Source organism: Melospiza georgiana, chromosome 13 (genome assembly GCF_028018845.1).
Source record: "Melospiza georgiana isolate bMelGeo1 chromosome 13, bMelGeo1.pri, whole genome shotgun sequence".
Lineage (NCBI taxonomy): Eukaryota > Metazoa > Chordata > Aves > Passeriformes > Passerellidae > Melospiza > Melospiza georgiana.
In genome coordinates this window covers 555,303-579,631 of record NC_080442.1, presented here as the reverse complement: position 1 = coordinate 579,631, position 24,329 = coordinate 555,303, and the positions used below count along the sequence as shown (strand labels likewise).

The 24,329-nt window shown below is 40.2% G+C and overlaps 1 protein-coding gene across 2 annotated transcripts in view; it reads left to right on the top strand.

Moving 5' to 3' along the window:
* The first annotated feature begins 9,786 nt into the window (after positions 1–9,786).
* The window catches only part of OTUD7A (OTU deubiquitinase 7A), a 108,217-nt gene continuing 93,674 nt past the window's right edge, over positions 9,787–24,329 (top strand). For both annotated transcript variants that reach the window (XM_058033085.1, XM_058033084.1), the window contains exon 1: positions 9,787–9,854. The gene's annotated coding sequence lies outside the window, so the exon portion shown is untranslated. The remainder of the gene's footprint in view (positions 9,855–24,329) is intronic.

The window sequence follows — 24,329 nt, the reverse complement described above, 5'->3', positions numbered from 1 at the left end:
AAATAAATTGTGTCCCTGTGGACAGCTCCAACCTGCATCTCCAGACCTGTGTACACCACAGTGATACACTTGCACCATATGTGCACCATATGTGCAGGGCCAAACCAGCATATGTGAAATGTTTAATGTTTGTTGATAGTAATTCCTCTCTATTTAAAATTGGTGAAAATTAGTCTTATCATATTTTATTGCAACTGTAGAATCCAGGCTCATGGTGAATAGCTGTACATTGCTGTGTACATGTGTCAGAAAATAACATCCTTGCATGACAATAGAGGGGAAAAAAACACCCCAAAACCACCACACAACAGACATTGCTGTCACTCTGCTCTCTCTGTTCTACCTGTGTGTATACATATTTTGGTTTAATTATAAAATTTTCAGGCTTGCCAGTGCAAGTTCTGGCTGTAGTTATATGAAAGCATTCTAGTTGATGGCAAAAATATATTTGCCCTAAGAAAGTTTAATTTTAAATGAAGTCAGTCTTAACAGATGTTGACAGACTGAAATCACCAAAGTGAATACATGTCTCATTACTTTCCATGAAGTGTCATCAGTTAGAGCAGTGTCAATCAGGAGGTGTCTCAGGGAGAACCCTCTTAAATTACATAAGAACCATTTTCATGAAAATCTATAGAGGCACAAGATGTGCTTTTCTGTAATACCTAGAGATCCCCTGAATTTTATATGTACAAGAATCCTATTCATTTGATAACTTAATCTTGTGTTATGTGAGGCTTTTGGTGCTAACTTCCCCACAGCCGGTATCAGCCCTATCCATGTGCCTCTTGCATTTAGTCACACGTACAATTGCAACTCATGTCTCAAAGGTCCTGCCTTGTATCGGAGGGCAATCCATCTTGAATGCTGTCTTTTAGGAAATTAATTTTTCACTATGTTTCTTTTTATTTGTTTTCTCTCTTTGTGCTACTTGCTTTTCTTCTCTCCCATCAGCAGAGAGATGAGTTTTGGTTTTGCCACAGGAATGTTTTTAGTGGCTGCTGTGGGAAGATCAGATGTAGTCCTTTCAGCTTAAGTTGATCTGCAGCAGGAGAGAAACTTGGATATGTGACTGTCCTTCTGCCTTTTCCTTTCTTTCTGCTTCTAAAACACCCTGGATACATCCTGAGTTTCTCCCAGAAATTGGAACGGTGTAATGTGAAGACTTGGTACTCTTGTTTCATTCTGCTTGAGCACCCTGATTAGAGCTGGGGCCTGGGCTGTGGCTTGTTTGGGAGTATCTCACATACCAAATGTGCATGTGCAAGTAAAGCCTCTGGCTTTGAGAGCAGTGTCTCCAGGAAGCATCCAGCCTCCTGAACATGTGCTTGGCAAAGTTCTGCACGTTGCAAACCCTGAAACTGCTGCATGTGAGCTTCTCCTGTCATTAAACCCCGGAGTGCTGTGTGGCATCCACCCATCTGCCCAGGGATTCCTCCAGTCATTAAATCCTGTACTGATGTGTGGCATCCACCCATCTGCCCAGGGAGTGCTTGTTGGCTCAGTAGTGTCACAAAATTACTGTGGTGACTCATAGCCAAGTGTCCTGAAGTAAACTCCAACCATATAGTGTGCTCTGTGCTCCCTTCAAACTGAAAACCCACAACTCAAAATCAGCACAAATGGGGTAACTGTTGAAAAGTCACTTCTTCAGGGGATAAAATCTTATCTCCAATTCACAGACCCTCTCTCAGTTAAGAATGTCTGCATTATGTGTAAGAGCAAACTGGATGAGTTCTATGGTGTTGTCATTAAACATCCTTTCTATCAGCAAACCTCTGATGGAACCTAACTCAGCTCTTTTCCTGGAGAGAAGGAAAAAACCCCAACTATTTAATTAGGTCTTCTGTACTCTCAGCCAAAGCTGAATTTTTTGTGAGATTTTTTTTTTTTCTAGGTAACATTTTCAGTAAATTCTGTTGGTAGAAGCTGCCCACTTTTCATAGTCTGTACACGTGGGCTAAGCTCTACTGGATTTGGCAGCACTGGAAAGTGTGGAAAACTGGCCTAACATAGGGGATGGGGCTAATGCTGTAGAATCTTTTGCTCAAGTGTATTCTCTGATTGCTTTTAGTCAGCATATGGCCTGTTCCTGCTTGAGGAGAAGGGAATAAGAACTGAGAAATGCAAGAGCAGCAATAAAGACTCAGGATTTTCTCTCTTACTGTTCAGTTTCTGAACTTCACCAGAGAACTGGATAAATGAGTAATTTTCAGCCTGGAGTAAACCCCACAGTAATGACTGGCCTTAGAAAGCATCCTGCCCTTCTGTGTTTTGAGATGCACATCAGAGTTTTTTTAAGAAACAGGTTTGTCTCCTTTGATATAAAGAACTTCCTGCTCGCTGTTTCTGTTTATAAAACCTTCCTTTCCTCTCCAGGGGCAAGTAATAGCCCTGTGCTGAGCCAAAGGGTAAACACATGCTTGTAATCAAGGAGGTGTTGGCAACTAAGTACTGGTCATTAACTGGCTGTTAGTACTCGGTCATTTGTTTGCAATATTTTAATTTTCTTTTTTTAAGTGTCTGGGAGGAGTAAGGAAGTGATGATTTTTATTTTCTGTTCTATTTGGGGAAAGAACTGAGCAGGAACATAAAGGCTGATTTAGGGACTGGTTACCACTGAAGTGGGGTTTTACAACATCTCTTTCTGAATCATCTCTTTTCTGTGGTTTTGAGTTTTGTGGGGTAAAGCAAGAAACATTCTTTTATGAGCTGGTCTTGAAATGTGTAGCACTCTGCCATGGTTCTGGATCTTGAGATAACAGTGGCAAAACTAGCTCTATGTACACCTAATTTTGCACTTCTTAGGTTACCTTCCTTCTCTAACTGTTGGGAAGAAGAGCAAACCTGCTATTGCAGTAGATTAATTTCTGATTGGGATGGTTGGTAATTAACTTTTTCATTTTTCTGTGGGCAAATTTTCCACTCTATTTAAAATATCAGGGGTTTTCCTATTATCTTGTTTTCATAGTTCCTGTAAAAACCACTACTGTTCATGTGACACGGGGCTGTGATATTTCATTGCTGTTGAGTAATTGTACATTAGTAATTGCCAGTCACTAGTGTTGTCACAAACCTGCACAGGACTGGTTTCACAGCTGATCCTCAGCTGCTGCTCAGAAGGCTTTCAGAAATCCCATTCTCTTCCATGCTCCACTGACCTACATGCATCACACAGAGTGTTCTTGGGTTCCTGTGCTCTGCCATGGAGCTGCAGTGTTCCCAAATGTCACCTTCTCCTCCTCGTGAGATAGGTGGCAGATGCTCCAGGAAGGGATGAAGCATTTCCATGTCCTCTGGCTTTCTGTCCTTCACACTTTTTAATCTCATGACCTTGTTTTAAGTCTGCTGTAGAATCTGGTGATGAGACATCCCTGCAGGTAATGTTTCCAGGGAGCTGTTCTTTCATTTTCAGTTGTATTCATCAGGAAGGGTGAGCCTGTAAAGCCTTGATGTAGGTATATACTGTGCCATTACTCAAAAGCGAGGTGTTCTGTGGTTTTTCATTTGGTACTTCCTCAGCCAGTGCTTTTTCCCTCCTGCAGAGTTTTAGAAAAAACCCACTGTATTTTGCTGCTAGTGGAAATATAATAATTTATACTGAAGTGTTTGCAGCAGCAGTCTGGCCTTCTTTAACACTCAATGGAGAGTGGTAGGTTTAGGTTTGGGAGTCCTCTAAAGGCTCTGTGACTATAATGAGTGCAGGCTTCTAATTTGGACACCTGTATTAGATGGCTCCTGTATTAGATGGCACTAATGATCTCTGAAGAGATCAAGTTGTGTGTGTGGTTAACCATGGATCCATCCATGGCATGAATGAAGTCCATACAGACTCATTGCCAGTCCTGTCCATGCTCTGAAGCAGAGGACTCCAAGGGAATGGGAATTGCTCCCTGTAGCCCCTTGGTCTGTGCCATGCCTTGATTTAATAGCAGTGTGTTCTCTCATGTTCTTCAATGAATCAGTGTTGAAAACTTCTATTTCATCCATCTAGGATGAGAAATCAGATAATCTTTTTGCAACAATGCTCACATAATGGGCCAGCTTTCCTCTCAGTGTGTTTGTAACCACATCAATGTAGTAGGAGCTGTACGTACATACAGTGAATAATGGTGCCCAAAATCCTTATGACAACTGCTAATTCAGTGTGACCAATGTATAATTTCTGCTTCAAGCCTGAAGCGGTCTTTGGACCATTAGGTTACTCTTACAGCCATGCAATTAAGGTGTTAAAAGGGAAGGGGAAGTATTGTAATTTCAGTCACTGGGGTTCATTTTAATAACATCCTTCTTTGGATTTCCCCACTGAGGATAACAGAAGCCCACCACTGTTGTCCTATTAACTATTTAGTTTGTACGGTCTCTTCACATAGAAGTCTGTTCTTTCTTTACATCTTTCTGACTCTCTTCAGTTTCTGCTCCTAGATAGCGTTTTCAGGCTGAACACAATAATCCAAAAGAAAATTTACCTTTCAGTAGTAAAATATTTGACATTGCTACTACCTTTGAAAGACAGTGTTTTCTTTGCTCTTTCCAAGGCTCCTGCAAACTGAGCAGAATCTATCTCCCACTTTTAATACTTAGGACTTTGTAAAAGCTTTTAGTTACTAAAATTTGTAGCTTCTTTCTTTTCAAACCAATTGCCACAAGTCTGCTAATTGGTTCTATGATTTTTTGGAACAGTATTGCTCTGCCAATCTGCATAGATGTGAAAATTATATTAGGAACTTGCAATTCAGGAGGAGTTGGGAAGGCTCAGGGATGTTCTTTCACTACTGTTGGTTTATCTGGTAAATGAACAAGTTCCCTGTTTCACAGCAATATGGTAATGCTCTATTAAAGACAGCTGAGATGATCTTCATTACTGGATTATTGTCCATATCCAGAACTGACTGTTCCAAGTACTCAGTCATAGCACATAGGCAGTTATCTTCTACAAGTTCTAAATTTTATACTGAAAGGCCTCTATGTTCATAGAGATCCAGTGGATTAGGAAGTTTACTCCATTCCTGAAATATCAGCCAAAAGTGTGGTCACTCCAACAAAACAAAACTTTCCCATATTATTTATAAATCATGAAAGCTTATTGTGTTCCTTATGCATGCAGTGCTGACCTTTTAGCAACTCAACTTGATTTAGAAATAAAAAATTTCAATTGGAATGTTATGCCACCTTTGTCTGTGACAAACAACTTCCAGATCTGTTTTTCTCTACAGTAAACTGCAAAGGCATTGCAGATTTGCTGCAAGTTTCAGTGCAGAAGTGTCATGCCATGGTGATTCTGTTCTGTACCAGGTTTCACTGCAGAATTAACTCCAAAACATCTGTAGAACAAATCTTCTTGCATGCTGCAGAAAAAGTGTTGCTAATTGTGTGGGTGGCGTTTATCAGTCTGCTTGAGAGTGTCAGGAACCATATTGTATTATTTTTAAAGTCTCTGAAGGCTGATAACAATCTGTCTTTAACTGTAAAATAGTAATCTGATGTAATGACAGGAGAAATAAACTTCCCAGCTGACCTGACAGAAAAATGTGTTCTTGTTGAGTAGATATTTACAGAGTCAACAAGTCGTAAAAGCAATTGGCTGGCAGGAAATGCTGCTGATTTCAGTGACAATAATAATGAGATTTAAAAATCAAATTAATTAGGAAATAACGTCTTCTTGGTCCCAGTCTCACAGGTCAGAAGGAAGAAGAGGTAACCAGTCTGATTTCTTGTCCTGGCCTGCAGTGTGTGCTTTAAGCAGTGCAGGACTGAGCAGCAAAGATTTTGATGATTTGATTTCTATAACCATAAGGAGGGAAAGCAGCAACTCATAGTAACCGTAATTTTATGTACTACTAGCTACAACTACTCAAAACCAGCTAAAAAATAGTTATACCCCTCCTTTCTAGTTCAAGTTAAATATTCATAATGTATGTTCTTCTTGCTTTTTTAACTGGCCTCCTTGTGTCTGTGGTTTTATTTATTTAAAGCTTTAATTTATATCTATAGTTAAAGAAGACTCTTCTTAAACCTTCAAGGAAATATTTTTCTGTGGATATTGTGTGTTGAAATAGAATAATACTTCTTATTAAGAGGTATTTCATTATAAACTTTCCAGGTGCTACAGACCTACCATTACTAAGAGCTATTTCTCATGTAGCAGCCATAAAAGATGACCAGAGGAGTTTCCCTTCTTGGGGATAGTTGACTGTGTCTTTGCTGTATTAGACAGAGCTACAGTTTCTGAACCACTTTCTGTTGGACTCTAAGCATAAACATCTCTTTATCTTGGTATGCAAGATGAAACTTTTGTCTGATCATTTGCATCTAGTCTCTAATGGTCATGCAGATGGGTATGTGTGTGTACCCAGGCTGTGGTAATTGGGGATGGGCACAGCTGTGAGCAGCACTGGCAGCAATGAGCCAGGGAGTGCCCAGGGGCACTGAGCAGCCACCAAAGGGAGCAGAGGGCACACAGGGCAGTGCATTAACATCAGGGGTGTAAAAGGCTGGGCTGGAGAACAAGAGGAGCAGATGCTGGCAGCCTTCTGCAGGGGTGAGGTGTTACTCTGTGTGGGTTGAAGCTTTCTGAACTTGTATGATGATACTCTGTGCATCGTGGCCATCTCAGCTGTGCTGTGATGTGACATGTGCTGCGATAGGTATTAGCAGAAATAAGAGGACTGTGTGTTGTGCTTACCATTTGTATTTAGTATCACTTGCAATGGAAAGGGATCCAATTTGTATTTCTGTTGGATATAGTTTAAACTGTAGTCTATACCTTGTCTTTAACAGCTTTGCCCCAGTTTCTGTGTGTTCTGAAGGGGGAGATTAAAGTGGATGCTTCATTATATTAAAGAGAAAAGACATGGAATAGAAACAAAGTTGTTTTATAAAGGCAAAATACCTTACAGACCAGTAAGGTATTTTAGGTACCTTATTCCACCATTTTATTTTGTCATAGATATATGTATTTATATATTTTTTTAGCTGCAGCACATCTGTGGTCCTCTAAAGAACTTCCTGCATTCAGTTAGGTGTAGAAATGTGGATAGGCTGAAGAAAAAAGTATGATGGCTGAAGAAAACCTCGAAGTATGTCAAGGAGATATACAGCAAATGCAATGGAGGAAACCTCATTCCCCAAGCTGAGGATTCAGCAGATTTTCATTTAAGCTCATTTTTTCTGCTAAATGTTATGAATTCTGTGTTTTTATAATTTTCTACAAAATAACTCTTTTCTGTGAAATACTGTGAGTTACTACCACTTCCATGGAGGTTGAATATAATAGCCCCAAAGTATACATGATCTAAATCCAGCATCTCTGCATTCTCACACTTCACTGGGACTTTCTTAGAAAGACATCTGTTTTCCCATAATGGTGGCATAAATGAAAGTTTTGCTTGTAGGAAGAAAAGATGACGAATGAGGAATTTTCAGGCCTCAAAGGATAGCCTCTTCTTGCATGTACCTGGCCACCCTTTCCTTTGCTAAGCCCTTCAGACTTTTGCTGGCATCTCTGGCTTTGCTTGGCAGACCACTGGCCCCTTCCTGTGCAGCGACCATCTAAATGAGTCCCCGGCTCTGTGTGGCTAGCTAGAGCCTTCGCATCTCTCTCTGTTTGAATATCTGGCACTGCATAGCTTCTCTGACTACTTTTAGAGTATTTTTAGTCCTGGGAGATCTAGAGCAGCCACCTGAGGGTCACATATTCACTAATTAATTTCCTTTGCAAGGCAAACGGACTAGAGATTTCAGCAAAACTGTTAAACTGTTCTTCCTTTTACAGAGAGAACTCTTCCTGGCTGGGAATCACCTGTAGGATAATCTGTACAGACAGGCACCTAAAGGAAATAAGTATGTCTTTCTGTAATTATGGTTCTTTTTGAGTGTGTTGTCCATACATTTCACAATTCAGTTTTCTTTGCCGCATTTAAAGAATGCTGGACCTTGCACTGGTGAAGAAACCAAGGAACTGTTCTGCTCATGGGGTTTTTTTGGTTTTGGAGTGAAGTAATCTTCAATCATGAGCATAAAGAATTCCTCTAAGGAAAACAGAGAATGTGAGGGGCAAACAATCAGAGTTCATTTTGTGCAGGCCCTGTTGGACCAAAACTGTTTTGGTTTTTGCCTGTCATGGTTTTATCAAAAGCTAATAGTTCAGTGCATTTACAGCAAAAGTTTATGTGTACAACTGTTGGGAACTTTTTCAAATGTTTTTTTCCTGTCCTGTTTTTTTCACATTAGCTGCAGAAGGAAATATTTTTCAAAGGTAAGATGAGATTCTTTTGGGGCTTTCAACAATATTCTAAACTGATGTTGAGGCTCTATCAGAGAAATAGATCTGTTTTTTTTTTCCCTAACCATGAACCTTCACTTGCTTATATGAAAATGCGTATGTGCAAAACTGCCTTCATGTGTCACCAAATGTACTTCTTTGGGTGTGTTGGTGCAAAATGTATTACATTGTTTACAGCTGGTGTTTCTTACTGATTCGGGGTTGCTGTGTATGTCACTGATTGCACATCATCTGTAGTAGGCTGATTTTAGGTGAGAATTCTCTGTGTTTCTAGACAAGGGACAGGTACACCTGTCATTTTTTTTCCTTCTATCCCACATGTTTTGCCTTGTTCTTAGTCTTGCATGTTTCTGGCTTTGTCATAGTAAGTGAAAAAATGGAGTGCTTAGTCCTAGAGGCATATTCCTTAATCCATTTCCTTTTCAACTCTAATGTTACTGGAAGAGTAACAGCGAAAGACTGCTCTGGTGTGGGGGAGGTAGATTTAACCTAGTGAGACAGAACACACCTGTGTGCACACTGGAATAGCTGGAACCAGGTTAGTTGAGAAGTTACTGTAACCTGAATTAGACTTTCACGTCGAAATAGCAGGCACATCTACAGCAGTAACTTACTGTAGCGTACCCCACTCTGCAGTGGGCCAAACCGGGCATGGCGATTTCCAGAACGAGCACGGGCACGGAAAGGAAGCACCGCTGCCCATCTCCCCGCGCCGCGGGACATCACGGGGGGCGGAGGAGCGCTCGTGGTGCCGGGGGCCGGGGCCGCTCCGGGCCGCGCTCCGCCGCCAGCATCGTGCGGGAGGCCGAGCACGGAGGGAGGGAGGGAGGGAGGCGGCGCGGGCAGGGCTGTGCCGTGCCGCGGGGCGGAGCGGGGCGGAGCGCGGCTCCCCGGGCCGCTGCGGGCAGCCGGGGGAGGGAGGGCCCTGCGGCCGGTGACTTCATGAGAAGGAGGCGGCGGCGGCGGGAGGTGGGTCTCGCTTTCCGTCTCCCGGTGCCGTCTGCAGGGCGGGCGAGAGGCGGCCGCTGCGCCGGGCAGCGCGGGCGGGGGACAGCGGTGACGGAAAGCGGCAGCTGGGGGGGGACGGCAGCGCTGGGTTGGCTCCCTGCCCCCCTTCCCCCTCCCGGCCGGAGGAAGATGGAGCTCGGTTAGCGAGGGCTGGCGGGAGGAGCGGCGGGAGCAGGTAAGCGCTGCCCCTGCTCCTGCCGCGGGCGGCCGGGCCGGTGCCGTGGGCGCTGCCGTGCCCTTGCCCTGCCCGCGGCGCCCCGGCCGCAGGAGCTGTCGCTGCGCGGAGCCGCGGGCGGGCAGCGCCCTCGGCCGCAGCCCGTCAGGGCACGGCCGGCGCTCGGAACCCCGCCCGCCCCGTGCCGCGGGGGTCGTGCCGGGGATGCGGGCAGGGCTGCCGGCTCTGCCCCCGCCCCGTCTCCCCCGGCTCATTGATGAGCTCCGGGAAGCGCTTCTGCATTGCAGACTCGCTTCGCTCCTGCATTCGCGGCTTCTGCCTCTACAAGGAGCGCGTTCCCTGGCCGGGTGGTTCGGTGCTGCTCGGGCAAGAGGCCGATTCGGGCAGGTGGGATGTCCTTCTGTGTTTCTTAGACCATGTCAGGACATTTGGCAGGATTGACCTCATTCGATAACTATTAGATGTACGTATGATATTTGTTCTCCTTCTGAAACAGCTACAAAAGGGGGGTGCTGCGTGGATTTGCGGGAGTAATGCTCGTTAGGAGTTCACAGGGTGCAATATAGTGCAGCGAGATATAACGTGTATATAAAACATAATGCAGTGAGGCACACGACCTTACATAATCTAAATTTAAGAAGCTCACTACCCCTACGCTTACCCTGGAGGTTGTAGGAATATGTCTGTTCTAAGTCTGGAGACTCCTTTGGTACCTGTGTGACATAAAGATGCACTGTGCCCTCTGAGCCCATTCTGAAAATAAAAGGATAAATTGTTGACTACTTTTGCTGTAGTTCTGTCACAGTAAGTTCCTCAGTGCTGGTCAGTGTCTCTCACACACAGTGATATTCATGGCTACGTGGGCATACACAGCTTCCACAGCCAGAGGGAATGGTCTCTTCTGTTGTCCCTTGGATGTGCCTTTAAATTGACCGGCTAAAACACTGTCATATTTTAATAAACTCTTGAGGCTTCTCTCCCTGGGCCTGAATAGTGCTCATTTTCTAGCATATGGATATAAATTTGATGTAAGCCGAAAGAAACCTTTCACACTTTTCATTTGACCTTCACCATCTCAGACAAATACTCAAAACAGATGATCAGGGAAAGTATTTTGAAGAGGCCTGGTTTAAAATATGTTTCTGGATGCAACGTATGCAACTCATACCATATCTAGGATGACATACAGTCAGTGTTCTGAGCTCTGTATCAAAGGGAACTAATGTCTGATAAATTTGGCCCACATTTTATTTTAACTTAGTCCTTACAGATGACATTGACTTTAATAAAGGTTGCTATGGCACAGATTTAAAACAAATTGTATTAAGCTTCTGGAATTGAAACTGCTGTTGATAGGAGAAGTGTTGTTTTATTATTTACAATCTGTTATTAAAATATGAGTGTGTTAGCTGTTAGGGCTGGATCTGGCTCCGTTTTCTGCTGTTGGTGTGAATTGACTAAATGGTCCCTTTCTATGGATGGAGGCCAGATTTTTCCCTGGTATGACTGTGCTGCTCACGCAGGGGCAAGCTAGACTTCCATTTGAATCTGGAGTAGAGATGAATATCAGTGCCTACCAGCCTCTGGAACCCTTTTATTGCAAGGCTGCTTTTGCTAAAGCTGTAACGTTGGTGTGGAGTACAGAACCTCTGTGGGCTGTGTGTGCCCACACAGCAGCAGTCGTGGTATGACGTGGGGTAGCAATGGCACCTTTGTGAGTCTGGTTCTTTTGTGGTACTACATTTTCATGTCTGTAGTTTTTGCAAGAAACTCAGTCATCTCCAGGACAGCTTAATTCAGGTATAATATTGCAATGTTAAGGGAATTAGACTGGGTAGGGATCAGGTCTTACAGAGTCATATTTTTGTGTGTGTATAGTGCAAATGTAACTGATTGTTTGCTTAATAATAAGGTATCTGGTTTTGGAAAAGGTTGGTTTGGGTTTTTTTGCCAGTGGATTCTAGAAGATTTTAGTCTTGGTTTAATCAATACGTATTCACGTAGAGGTGATGCTGCCTGGATGTTACAGACTCCAAAGAACTGTGTAATGAGCAGGTAGAAAAGTACTGAGTCTTCCCTACTAAGCCTCACTCTGCATCTTTCAGTGCCCTGGCACATCTCTCTTATTGTCATGTTGGCAGACTCAGCAAAAAGGCCATTCAGTGAAGGGGACTCCAGGTAAGGCATTTCATAGAGCTGTGCACAGGCTGGCTGTGAACACTGACTGATGTTACTGGTGCAACCATTGTGCTAATTGTTGTCATAGTTTGTGTTACTTATTTAAAAATTATGGAATCTATGTTTTAACCAGCATTGTACATGGAGCATCTAATTTAAATATAATCCCTGTGGCATTTTCAGATGATTTAGTCTTGTATGAATTCATTATATCTGTGTTATTTGGGTGGGGGGGAGGAAATGTTTTTATTGAATTTATTATATACTGCATAAACTCAAGAATTAAAAAGATGTGTAAATCATTGTGCTGTCACATACTGTTATTTTGCCTGTTCTTGCCTTTGGACCCAGTAACCCTCTGTAGTCTTCATGGGAGGAGAAGAACACTTGCAAAGCGTAATTATGTATTGAGTTGTACAGGAGAGAATGTTGGACTGAGAGAAGGAAAAGACCAAGGGAACTAGCAGAATGTTTGTGTCCAGATAGTCTACTCTTCATATCTTGCAGTTTTTAATGAAGCCTCCTTCTTTAATATTTTCTGCATTTCAAAAACATAATGAAATCTGAAGCTCCTTTTGACTCAAATTTCGTAAGATATCTTGGGATTCATACTAAGCAAAAATTAAACATAAAATTAAACATAAATTTTAATTAAGCAAATGGTAGGCTTAAAGTACCAGGTGCAACTGTTATTACATTGAGGACTGAAAACAGAAAAGGCTTTGTTGTTATTGAAGATTTTGTACTATACTGGTTCATTTATCACTGACGTGATTATACAAGCATTCATAGGTATTTAGACTAAAGCATGGAGCTAAATGGTATGTGGACCTTCTAAACAAATAAATCAGGTTGCCCTAATGAAAAAACTGGGAGATTAACCTGGCTGCTTAGATGGTCTGAAAATTCAGCTGTATAGACTTATAAAAAAGTAGTTTACCAGTTGAGGTGTGGTAGAAATATTGCGTGGATATTATATTGCATTTTCCTGTATTTCTTTTTTATTGTTTTCCTAAGGCAAAGCATGACACAAAACAGAGAAGTTGAGTAAGATGGCAGAACTCTTCTAAAATCCTAGGTGGTAATTGATTGGCTTTATTTTAAGGGCAGATTAGTTAGTATATACATGTAAATGTAACAGTTCAACACTTTCACCGTCATATTTTCTAGACTTTTTTTGTTGTCCTTCCCCAGCTGCTGACCCAAGGGAGGAAAAACTATAAATCTGACAAGCATGGAGGTACTGGAGATACGAGAGACTTGACTTACTGTTCTGTTTTCATATTGTTCTCCTAACATGGCTTTTCATGATTATTTCTGAATTTAAGCAGTTTGAAAAGGCAAAGCTAATTGTGATGCATTGTAAGTCTCATTCTCAGTTTATTTAAGTTTCTTATTCCTCTATTTGAGGTCAGTGTTGTCTATTTTAGGATGTTGTTATGTCAGTGATTTTTAGCTGACACAATATAGATATCAACACAATATCTATATTGGCATTATTTGCATTATTCACATTATCTGTATTTATTTAATATCTCTTGGATGGACATTTTGAAAAGCTTTAGGCTTGAAATAGAGAATTTGTTCAGCTTGCTTATTAGCTTTTATTAAAAGGGTTTATAAGTTCATTTATTTAGAGTATCTCAGCCTTTTGAAATACACTTTTAGTAAAAAAAAAAAATCCAGAAGTCTCAGGAAAAAAGTATGAATTTGCTATAAGTTAGTTTGAAAAATTATTTTCTTAAGTATTTCATAGATGACATGAAGGAGTGCTGTTGCTTCCAGAAAGTATTTTTCAGTACTTGCCGGGCATTTTTCAGGCTGAGTATATTTGTAAATTCTTCATGATATATTTAGTAAAATTAGAATGCTTCCTGTTCTACATTGAAAATTCCTTTGGTCAGAACCCTGGGTTTTGCTGCTGTCTGATCATGATTTCAGTTTTGTATGCAATGCTTCAATTTAGCCTGTACACAGAGCAAAGTATGGGCGTTTTGTACAAAGGGTAAATAGCTATTTTTATCTGTCAGTGTTTTGCAGATACTCAGTTCTCTACAGTGATTTTTTTTTTCCATTTGCACATTCTCTTAGGATATGCTGAGTAATCATTTGCATTGAGTAGTTAATCAAGGAAGGGGCAAAACCCATGTAGAAACTGAGCAAGCTGTGGAAGAATTTTGATTCTCATTTTGGTCACAATGGTTATATTTCCACTATTGTTTTCAGAATTAGAGTAAGGAACACTGAGATCTTGTTCTTTAATTAGATGCTTGAAATATCACATTTCTAATCCTGATGTCTGCTGACATTAGTGGCCTCTGTCCTATGGAAATGTACAAAGTGGTTACTGCTGCAAGTGCCCAGGAGATGTAATAGTGTGATGTTATCAGAAATGTGTGCGAATGCCTTTGATTAAAATGGCTAGCTGCCATGGTGATAGTGCCATAGAAACTGGTAAAATAATCAGTGCCTATTAGAAATCTGAATGAAAAATTCTTTTCTATTTTCTGTCTTTTATATTTCAGCACCTAAACAGGAATGAAACTCTGCTGATGTTGTATTTCTGATTGAAAAGCATAGTGAATGAATTCCTTTGTATTGCAGAGCAGACTGGGCTCAGGTTGTTGTATTGGTACTGCTGAAACACTAAATGCATGAGTGACTGACAATTCAGTCATCCCTCAGATGACTTCTAGCCCCAAGAACAAGGGCACTGGGGTAGGAGGCCTTTGTTACAGGGCTGATATTTGTTGTCAAGTCACTTTACTTTTTTCCATTGTATTTACTTTCTAAATAGTACAAGAAGTATAATTTCCTTCAAAAGCGCTCTTCAAGCAAAAAGGACTGTGTCCCATAGCCAGTGTGTGCATAGACACGGCACAGCAGTGGAAGATCTTTAATTTGGGAGCCTGAGTTTGTAAAGGGTCTTGTCTGACTCAAACTATGCAAATCTTGATTACGAGAATGCCCAAAAACATCATATAACACTAATGTCTTTACTGGTTTAGCTTTTCTCATCTCTTTTGAGGTCTGTTGCAACAAGAAACAAAGTGCGAGAAACAATGCCCGGCTTGCATTGCTCTGTCTCTGGTTGGGCTGAGTCATTTCACTGTTACTAATTAGTGACTCTGTGGGGTACTTACACCCCGTTAGAAATTGCTCAGCAAGGACATGGGGGGACGAACCCAGATGTATCTGTCTAGCTATACACTGATTAAATTTCTGTGCAAACACTGATGTTGCCTGCAGAGTTTCTGAGGTAGTGCAAAGGAGCTTTTATCCTGTGTTAAATAGTTTTCCCTCTTAGAGCTGAGATCAATGTAAAGGACAGTTGCTTGATGGTGGTGAACTCGAGTTATTACTTAGATTTACTCTGTACTAAGCAGCAGACAGTAGAAGAAAACACAGACTATCAAACTGTACCCTTAGATACAGAAATGATAACACTCTTTCTCTAATCAGAGTAACATACTTACCTGAGAACAGAACCCAGACCAAAGCATTGCAGATGGATGTGTCAGAAACAGTTTCAGATCTACCATCCCTTAACATCTGCCCATCTCTTACCTGAGAATATATAATACCCCAGTAGCTTCTATTTCAAGTTTTAGAGCTGTTACATTGTCAATTCTGATGAAGAGGAGGACATACAGGTGTACTAAATACGATTATGGTAATGAGACAGGATTGTTTTAGTATAAATAAAGCATCTATTTAACAAACAATAATTAAGTGTGAAGCAATGAAATCACCTCCATGTCCCTCTAAATAACCCTTTACATATTTGTCTCTGGAAGAGTAGAACTGGTTTAAGGGAAAGGCAGAGTATAAAGGGAAGGCAGATTTATGTAGTTTCAGCAGAAAGAATGACAAAGTATACCACCTGTAAAATTCACATGTGGGAAAGGTTCACTTAGTATGGTGTGTTCATCTGTTCTGCCAAGTACAGCTGAGTTAAGAGCTGGAGACAAGCTTCCCTTCAGAACAAATTAACAGAAGAATATATAATGGAGAAAGCCAGAAGGATAAGGTTAAGTAAAACCAGGTTGGCACACTATTTGCACTTTGCTAAATTGAAGCTGTTGGCTGGTAGGAAATTGCCATTGAAAAGTAGTATCCTTTTTCATTACCCCTGAGTACCATGCATTTACAAGGAGGGGATTAAAATTGGAGATTGTGAAGTTAACCTGAAAATTTAGAATTTCAATGAAAAATCACGAGAGCTGAAATGGTGTATATCAATGTTGGTGTTTCATGTTTGGTTTTCTAGCAATCATAAAAATCAAGGTTCAAAATAAAGGTGTGGGACAGCATACCAATATGAAGTCATTTAGGGTGGCATTTCCAAGTTTTCCACAGCGATTTGAGGCCCCATGAGCTACTCTCACAGCTTCATATTGTGTACAGTTTTGATACCTCAGGATGCAGGTGAAGGAAAATCAGATATTCTACTACTGGACTTTTTGCAGTAGTACTTCTGTATTGAAAGAAGAGCTGTGTGAAGGAATGAATTTTTGAGCCTTTTAGCTGGGACTGTCTCAGTGGCTGAAGAGAACTGTAGAAGCAAAGTGTTTCTTAGCAATAGACAGTTTATGCCTTCAGGCTTCTTTATGTGGATGCATATGAATCTCAGCTATACAGAACTCACATCTGTGTTTATAATTGAAGTTTTCTTAGATGTTTGTGTTGTGGTACAGTTCACTGTTCAATTCTTCAAGACAGAATTTCAAATAAACTAGGAAAAGTTGCTTGCACTCATATGAGTAATGCTCCTTTTCTGAGGTACCCAGAAGTGCTTTGCTGGTTTGCTCTTTCCCTCATATTTCTCTCACTGTGTGTAGTTGCACTTGTATCTCTGCTCTGGCATTCCAACCTCAGCATGCCTAGTAGATAAGGGCTGTATAACAGTTTTGGGCAGGAAATACAAAGGTAGCTATTGTTATTATTAGTGTATAGTCAGGCTGTAAATACCCAAATCAGAATTTAACCAGGATTATTAAAAGGATGTCTTTTCTTGGCAAGAATAGGAGGAAACGAGGCTGTGAAAAAATGTTATATGAAGGTTGTCTTAAGAAACCTCATGTAGAGATCTGTATTGTCTCCTGGGCAACACAGTTTACGTTTTTATAATTCTGCATTGTTCAAAATTTCTTCTGACATTGACAGGTAAAAGCCCATGCAGAAGAAAGAGCAGCATCATAAATCTAGAGCTGTGTTTTTTGTAACAATAATCACTACGTTTTCTCTCGCTGGGCTACATCATCTTTGTAACAGGAGATACCTGTTTCCTGTCCCTTAATCCATCCCAACTACTGTTCTCTGTTCCTTTACCTTTCAAAGGGAATTCTCTGTGATTGGCAGAGGAGGATGTGTCAAACAGTGGCTAGTAGTTGGCAACTGAATCTCAATCCTTGTGACTGGGAGAATTAATAAGAATTTTGTAGTAGGCTCCAAGTGTATTTGAACTGGTTTTGTGGTTAAAAACACATGCTACAAACTTTTAATTACTTATTCCACATGGGGGAATCTTTAAAGCAAGGCTTTAAAGCACGCGCCCCTCACTGCTCTGGTGTGCTGCTCATGAGGCTTGGCAGCACTCTGACTTCAAAAAGATGAAATTCTCATGTCTGCAGATAAGCATGGTGCACTCACCCTGGAAAACCTGATGCATGTGCTTCCAGTTGAAGTATTGCTGGCTGCTCCCCTCAGTGCTAATGCAGATCAGGTGCTTGATTATGAGCACACAAGGCTGCTAAGACCTCAATAAGGATGGAAATACAAATCATTATCTTCTGCTACCACCAGAGATGAATACTCACTCACCCTGAGCAGCTCAGTTCTAAGTGTCTGGAGTTGATGACATGTTTGCATCTAGATGATAATCTCTTGACTTTCTTTGATAAAGAATTTGAGAAACAGAGCTGTTATAAATTTCCTTCCTCCAGTTTTGTGTCCTAAAATATGCTTTACATGAGAAATGGCCCCTTCAAGAGCTATTCAGTTGTTAGTTTTCATTCCACATGCCTCTCATATTTAAGATTAAATATTTTCCTATCCAGTATAGAGAGATATGTACTTATGAGAGTAGATATCTCTGAAACCTTTTGGTTGTCATTGAATGTATCTTTACAGAATGAAAAATGTGAAATATCCTTCTTTGGATTTCATAATTAAGTTTACTTCCATAAGAAGTTGATTTATTTTTGTGAGGCAAAGATTGGGAGAGCACATAATTTTACTGTATATTTTGGGTAGAAACAGTCCTATGACTGGCATTACCCCAGTTATTTTCTTACAGAGGTTATAGTAACATGTGTATGTATGTTTTCTGTGCATCATTTTTCTTCTATATCTGAGACTTATCAGTGGAGGAGAAAATGATTCTGTAACAAATTCCTTGAGAGTCAAGCTGCCATGGTCCTTAGGAACTGGAGAAAAAGAGGTCTGGGGCTTTAAAAATGCAAAATCCATCCACCCCCTCCAGGCCACTCAAGTGGCCCTTCTCTTCTAGTAGAATAAGGCCAAAAAATAGCCTTTAAGTTGTGGAGTTCTGAGTTTCTCTGGCAGAAAGTTCCCTTAGAGGGAATCATTGTGGCAGTAAAATACATTTTGAGCTGAAATACCAAAAGAGTGGATGGACAACAAGTGGGTTTAGTTCACTGCTATTACCATTACTCTGTTCAAACCCATAAAATTGTCTTTTACTGTCAGAGAGCTGCAGATTAAGACCCAGATATTTTAAAACATGTCTCATGACTAATATCTATGAAAAAAGTCTATTTTCAGCTGTTTGAAACGATGCCATGTCAGTATATTCACTTTTAAAGTGGGGTGAAATGTAACTGTATAAAGTAGTTTGCCACATAGGTGTGATTTCTGGAGATATTTTATCTTCAAGCCATATCTTTCTTGGATATGGCTATGGAAAATACATTATGTTTAGACAGAGGAAGAAAAAAAGAATAGATTTTCATGAAACCTGTAACTTCATCACTACTGTGTATTTTGCAGTCTTAAAAGCAGCTAATTTTAAAAGTGATTCAATGCAGTAGAGTAAAATCCTGAGATCTAGATGCAAAAATGTCTGGTAAGTTAAACTCTAATTACAGTATCTTGTGGTTATCTTATTTGTTTTTATTGATATACCATGATAAATTTAACCTGGTGTTAATTGTAGTTTTTTAATTTGAGATAATGAGCACTGCAGACAGGGGTTCACCAGGTGCCGTGAAGGTGGAAATGCCAAAGCAGAACTTCCCTGTCTGCACAGCTGTTTATGCAAAGTGTGACCTTTGTTTGATCTTCTAGCTTAAGTTACAAAGCCAATGAAATGCAGTAGCTGTAGATATAAAACTTTATGTACACAGTTATAAGGAGCTTTCACTACTTTTGAAAGAAAAGGATGTGGAAAAGGTAGTTGAAGACATAGGGATGTGTTCTGGAAGCATGAGTTACTGTCAAGTTGTAAAAATCTTTGCTCAAAACCTGTAGAAATCTTTAAACCTTGTAAAATTATTTTGAAGTAGGAAATAAGCTAATCCTCCAGTAATTTTCCAGGGAAGTTGTGTGGGTTTTTTTTTTTTTTTTTGGTTAGTTGATTGGTTGGGTTTTTTTATTTTAATTTTTAGAAATTCCTAAGCAGCCAGGTAAACAAAACTTATGGTCTGTTTAATAAAATATCTGGATGGAGAGAACTGCTGATAATATGCAGTTCTCCTTCTGTGTTGCTTTTTCACGTTCCCACTGTTTGCTTGGCTGGAATGTAGTGGTGTTACATATTTGTCGATCCAACAGCTCTTCTTCAAGCCTTGCAGTGTAAAATTGGGTCACTGCATATAATGCATGTTAAATAAGAGAAGAGGGTTTCTTGTGTTTACAAAAAAAGTTAGCAGCAGGATCTCACAGTATTTACAGGAAACATATTTTGGTTAAAAATAAGCACATTTCCTTTAAATGAATTACTAGCCATTCACAAAGTGTATTCCTCTGGAATTTTCCTCTGTATGTAAATGGCTCAGGATTCAGTAAAGTTGACTATAGCTCTAACATCCAGTGGCTTGATAGCTCTTTTGTTAATGTTTTGCAATAGCACATTCAAGTTTTGTGTGTGAATAGCTAAGATTAATCTGATTTGGATTTTTTTTTCAGAGACAGGTTAAAATGAATTATTTTACATTAGCACCCATACAGAGAAGATTTTTTTCAAAAGTTTCCAATGCTGACTACAGGTGCTTAAGAGATGACTTGACTTCTTTTAATTGGATTTAAGCTTCTAGGTCCAATGAAGCACTTTCAAAAAATTCATTATTGTCCTGATGATTAAACTTCCAGATGAAGTTGTAATTTCATTAATAGCCAATCTGTAAAACCCTAATATGAAACACTGATTCTGTATCTGACAGAGTTGCACCTAAGTCCCAAACCCTTGTGTGCTGTCTGTTCTTCAGTACTGTGCTTAAAACAAATGTTTTCCTGGCTCTTAGATATGCCTGTTTAAAACTGAACCTGCAAGGGTGTAGTCTTTGGGAAGCTATGGCAGCTTTTTCAGCATTCCCTTCCAACCTTTCCCTTTCTGGAATCCTCCAGAACTGCTCCAAATCCATATTTTCCTAGGAATCCCATGCTTGTCAATCTTATATTGCTTATATTGCTTTGTGAATGATGATCAGTAAGGAAACAAAGTTTCTAAAATTCATTTTCACTACCTGTTAAAAAAGCCCTTCAAATGAAATGCCCAAAGAATGGGAAAATTTACTATCCAAATTTGCCTTAGTTTTAAGGGGACTAGGTTTAAAAGTTATATTTTTTATTTCAGAATGTAGTTTCTATGTATCCAAGGGTAAATTCTTTAGAGACTTTGCCTCTGCTGTGGGTATTTAGTATCTTGATGGAGAGATACTAAATGGAGATACTTGATGGAGAGATCTGGGACGTGTCTCTTTAGTTTGCTGACGCTGGTGGGACATTGATGAGGTTTCGTGGTCTGATCTCCTGAAATCACTCTAGCTGTAGAACTCAGGGATGGAATTTCTTCTTAAAATTCTATGGGTCTTGTTGAACTCTAGCATCCTTTTCAGAAAATACTCCCACTCCTGATTTATGGACTCTTAACTCATTAGATTAATATAATGAATCAATAAAAAGTAGCAGCCTTGGACACACAGGTTGTGTCTTTGTTGCTCAAAGAAGCCCTTTTGTATCACCTTTCTTGTGACTAAGAGTGAAGAGTTTGGGTTTAAAGACTTGAGTGGAGAGTTTGGGTTTAAAATAACTGAAAAGAAAGGATTTATTTTTGTGTAGTAGCTGAGCTCATGTTTCAGTTAAGCAGTAAGTGTATGAGGGTTTTAGAACTGTCATGACTTAAAACATAGAAAATAAACATCCTGTATTTGTAGAAGTGATCTCAGAGTGTGAAATGTTCTTTGTTAGGACTTGCTTTCTATCTACTTGCATTTTATAAATCTGTCCTATGATAGAAGCTCCTGTTGGCTTTGCTGAGCCCATGTTCAGAGTCCTGTATGCAAAGTCAGGCTACAGAATCAAGGCCAGGATGGAGAAGCTGCTGCTGCTATTGCACATGTTGGCACTTAGGGTATTTTATGTGTCCAGAATACTCCAGTGCAGTAAGTGTTTGGGGAAAAAAATCTTCTTTCTTGGCAGAATAAGCTATGACAGCTGTTAAATTTCATGCTTAGCTGCAGAGCTCATATGTGATCACTGAAGATGAGTATCTGCCTTAAATAAATGAGCAGGTCATTAATCTTTTGAGAGCTGTGCATGCAGTCTTTGCAAATACAGAGGCCTTGGGTATAACATAATTTCAGTAGCAGAGCCTGCTAGCTCTTGTGTGTCAGGGTGGTGTTAATTGGAAGAGAATTAGAGTAAACTTGCATGCTTTCTAGCTGAATTGTCACCAATCTATTTAAAATATTTTAGTTGCCTTTTTCAGATCTTTACTGTTAATGAAATTACCTCTAAGATTTTATGCATCTAAAAAGATGCACTAGCAGTGCCAGAAATTAAATTAATATGCCATGGGAGCTTTCCTAATGAAGTTAATATGGTATTTATAACCTTTTTAAAGAGGCTTTTCACCAGTTACAGCATAAAATGAACTCCCAGGAGCATAAGATGCTCTTTGTTCAAGCTTTTATACTCCTGCATGCTTCTTTCCATGATACATGAAGTAAAATCTTGAAATGAAAATTAATTCTTTGAGATCCTTTAATGGATTCCTAACATTTTATTATTAATTGTGAACTTCAGTTTTAGATTAGTGTTTATTTTTTTAAATCTGTTAGGCTGTGTTTTCCATGAGGTAGCAGCAGCTATCAGTATAACATTAATTATTCTTTGATTTGAGGGAGTTAGATGTATATATAGATGTGTGTTAGATGTATATACTGTTTTTATTTTGTAAATGGTGAATCAAATGTGCTTAAACATCTATAAACAGGCAGTATTATTCCAAAGGTAGGCCACAGCTTGCTGAGGAGAACTAAGAGGAAATTGAGTATTGCTGCTGTCAAAGGTGAGGCAGAGCTAAAACCAGCATGAAGTGGGTTTATTGTAGAACCAGCAAGGGTTAGGTTTTCATCAATTGGTCCCATTTGGGATATCACTCAGCTGCTCTGCTGCCCCCACTACCTTCAGTGGCTTTTCCTTTCCCAGCAGGGTGAGCACTGCTAGGTTGGGAAGGTTGGGTAGAAAGTTACATTAATTTGTGCTGTGCCTCTCAAAGTTACCAAGCTTGGAAAACACTGGCATGTTTTCCAAGCTTGGTAACTTTGGTTCCTGGGCATCCCCTGGCGTTCGTCTCCACTAATCTCTGATCTCTAGGATTTTCTCTTGTTGCCAGTCATGATGTTTGCTGCCTTCTTTCCTTGGCCTCTTCATTCTGAGACTGCTTCTGCTTTCAGGGAACCCTTATTTTCAACACTTCAACTCCTGTTTTTCTCCAGTTAATGTGCAGGAATACCATGTGTGAGCAGCCTTTTTAACTGTACGTTCTGCCTCTGTGCTAGTTGGAGGACTCAGAATGTGACCGTGGTGTTTAGCCCAGGTGTCACTGAGGGTTCCAAGCCGCCCGTACAGGCTGCAGGGAGCAATTTCCAGGCTTCTGCCTGAGAGTTCAGAATGCAGCTCCACTCACCCACACCTCTGCTGCCTGTTAGCATTTGCAGTGGAGCTGTTCTTTTCCCTGATGCACTTATGCCAAAACCTATGCTTGTTGCCATTAGGAAAACCTTCATTCACCTTGTCATGGCCTCTGATCTTCACGAACCTGAGCATCTTGCCTTTGCAGCATACTTCCACACAGAATTTCTAAGTTTACTTGGTTTGAAAGGAATCCAAATGTGGATTGGTGCTAGAACAGGAGGGACAGCATGTGACTGTCACTTTGCACCTCACATGACAATTTCAAGGTTTACTCTCTGTGAAATGTGAGAACTCTAATGTGAGAACTTTCACATGCTGCAGTACTTGACATGATAAATTTCAGGTAGTGTTGTAGTCCTTTAACGATGCAAAAGACTCCCCTGTTGACTGTGAATGTAGAAACATACAGGTAAAATTAAAAAAAAACTAAGGTGACTTAACAGTAGCAACAAGATGTCTTTGTTCTTATTGCAAATTTTGATTATTCCTTTATATATTTTCATTTGTGTTGATGGCCTTTTTCTCTGGTGCTTCTGTCATAGTTAACATGAGGGTGTCTCTTTGTGGATTGGGGAAGGGTCACATTTCCCCTCACTTTTCAGAGTCTGGGAGTCCAGCTGGATGCTCTTTCATGCTTGGAGGCAGTTGACCCCAGAAATAGAAAGTCTTTGGGGGCAATCAAGGTCCAAAAGCATCACTTGTCCATCTCACTGTTGGCTGCCCAAAATTTTTTTTCAGTTACTAAAGTGCTTATAAATTAGAAAGAAATGTTAATGGACTTCCTTGAATTGCACTGTAGAAGCAGCAGAGCACTTTCTCTGGCTGTTATTTTTATGCTTCAGGATATGTTGGGGAGAAAACATTTGGAATATGAAGAACAGTTTCAGAGATGAGGAAACTTATTTTCTCGTGCCATAGGCCTTTTAAGGAGCAGATACTCATCTCATGTTCTTTCCTTGTAGTGTTTCTGCAGCTTTTGGTTCTGCTGATCTGTTTTAATCAGAGGGTTTATTGGCACGTCCAATGTTCCCAAGAGAAAACAATATGGGCCTGATAGTTTCTTCTGTTGGTTTAGCATCCTTTCTGCTGCTGAGTGTCAAATTTAATGGGAAGGTTTCAACCACTCCAAGAGCTGTGCTGCTGACTGAAGCCAAAGGAATAGTAGCAAAATGTGTGTTTGCCACAGTTCTAATCAAAAGCACTTCTGTGGTTTAACTCAGAAGGAAATTACAAAGTACTGCTTGGGCAGTTTGCTCTACTTCTGTGGCAGAACTGTAGGAGATGTCTTAGTGCTTTTTGAACTTATTTTTCATTTAATCAATTAGAGAAAAGGGGTCAGGAGCACTTGGGGATGTAAAATATCAACCTTCATGCAAAGACAAAACACATTCCAGATGGTAAGCCTTCCCTGTATTTGTGGTGGAGAAAGATGTTTGCCACAGGGGTTTATGGACTGTTAGGGTGGAATAAATATCGATACATATGTGTGTATATGTGTGCATTTCTGTGTGCATCTAGGACACA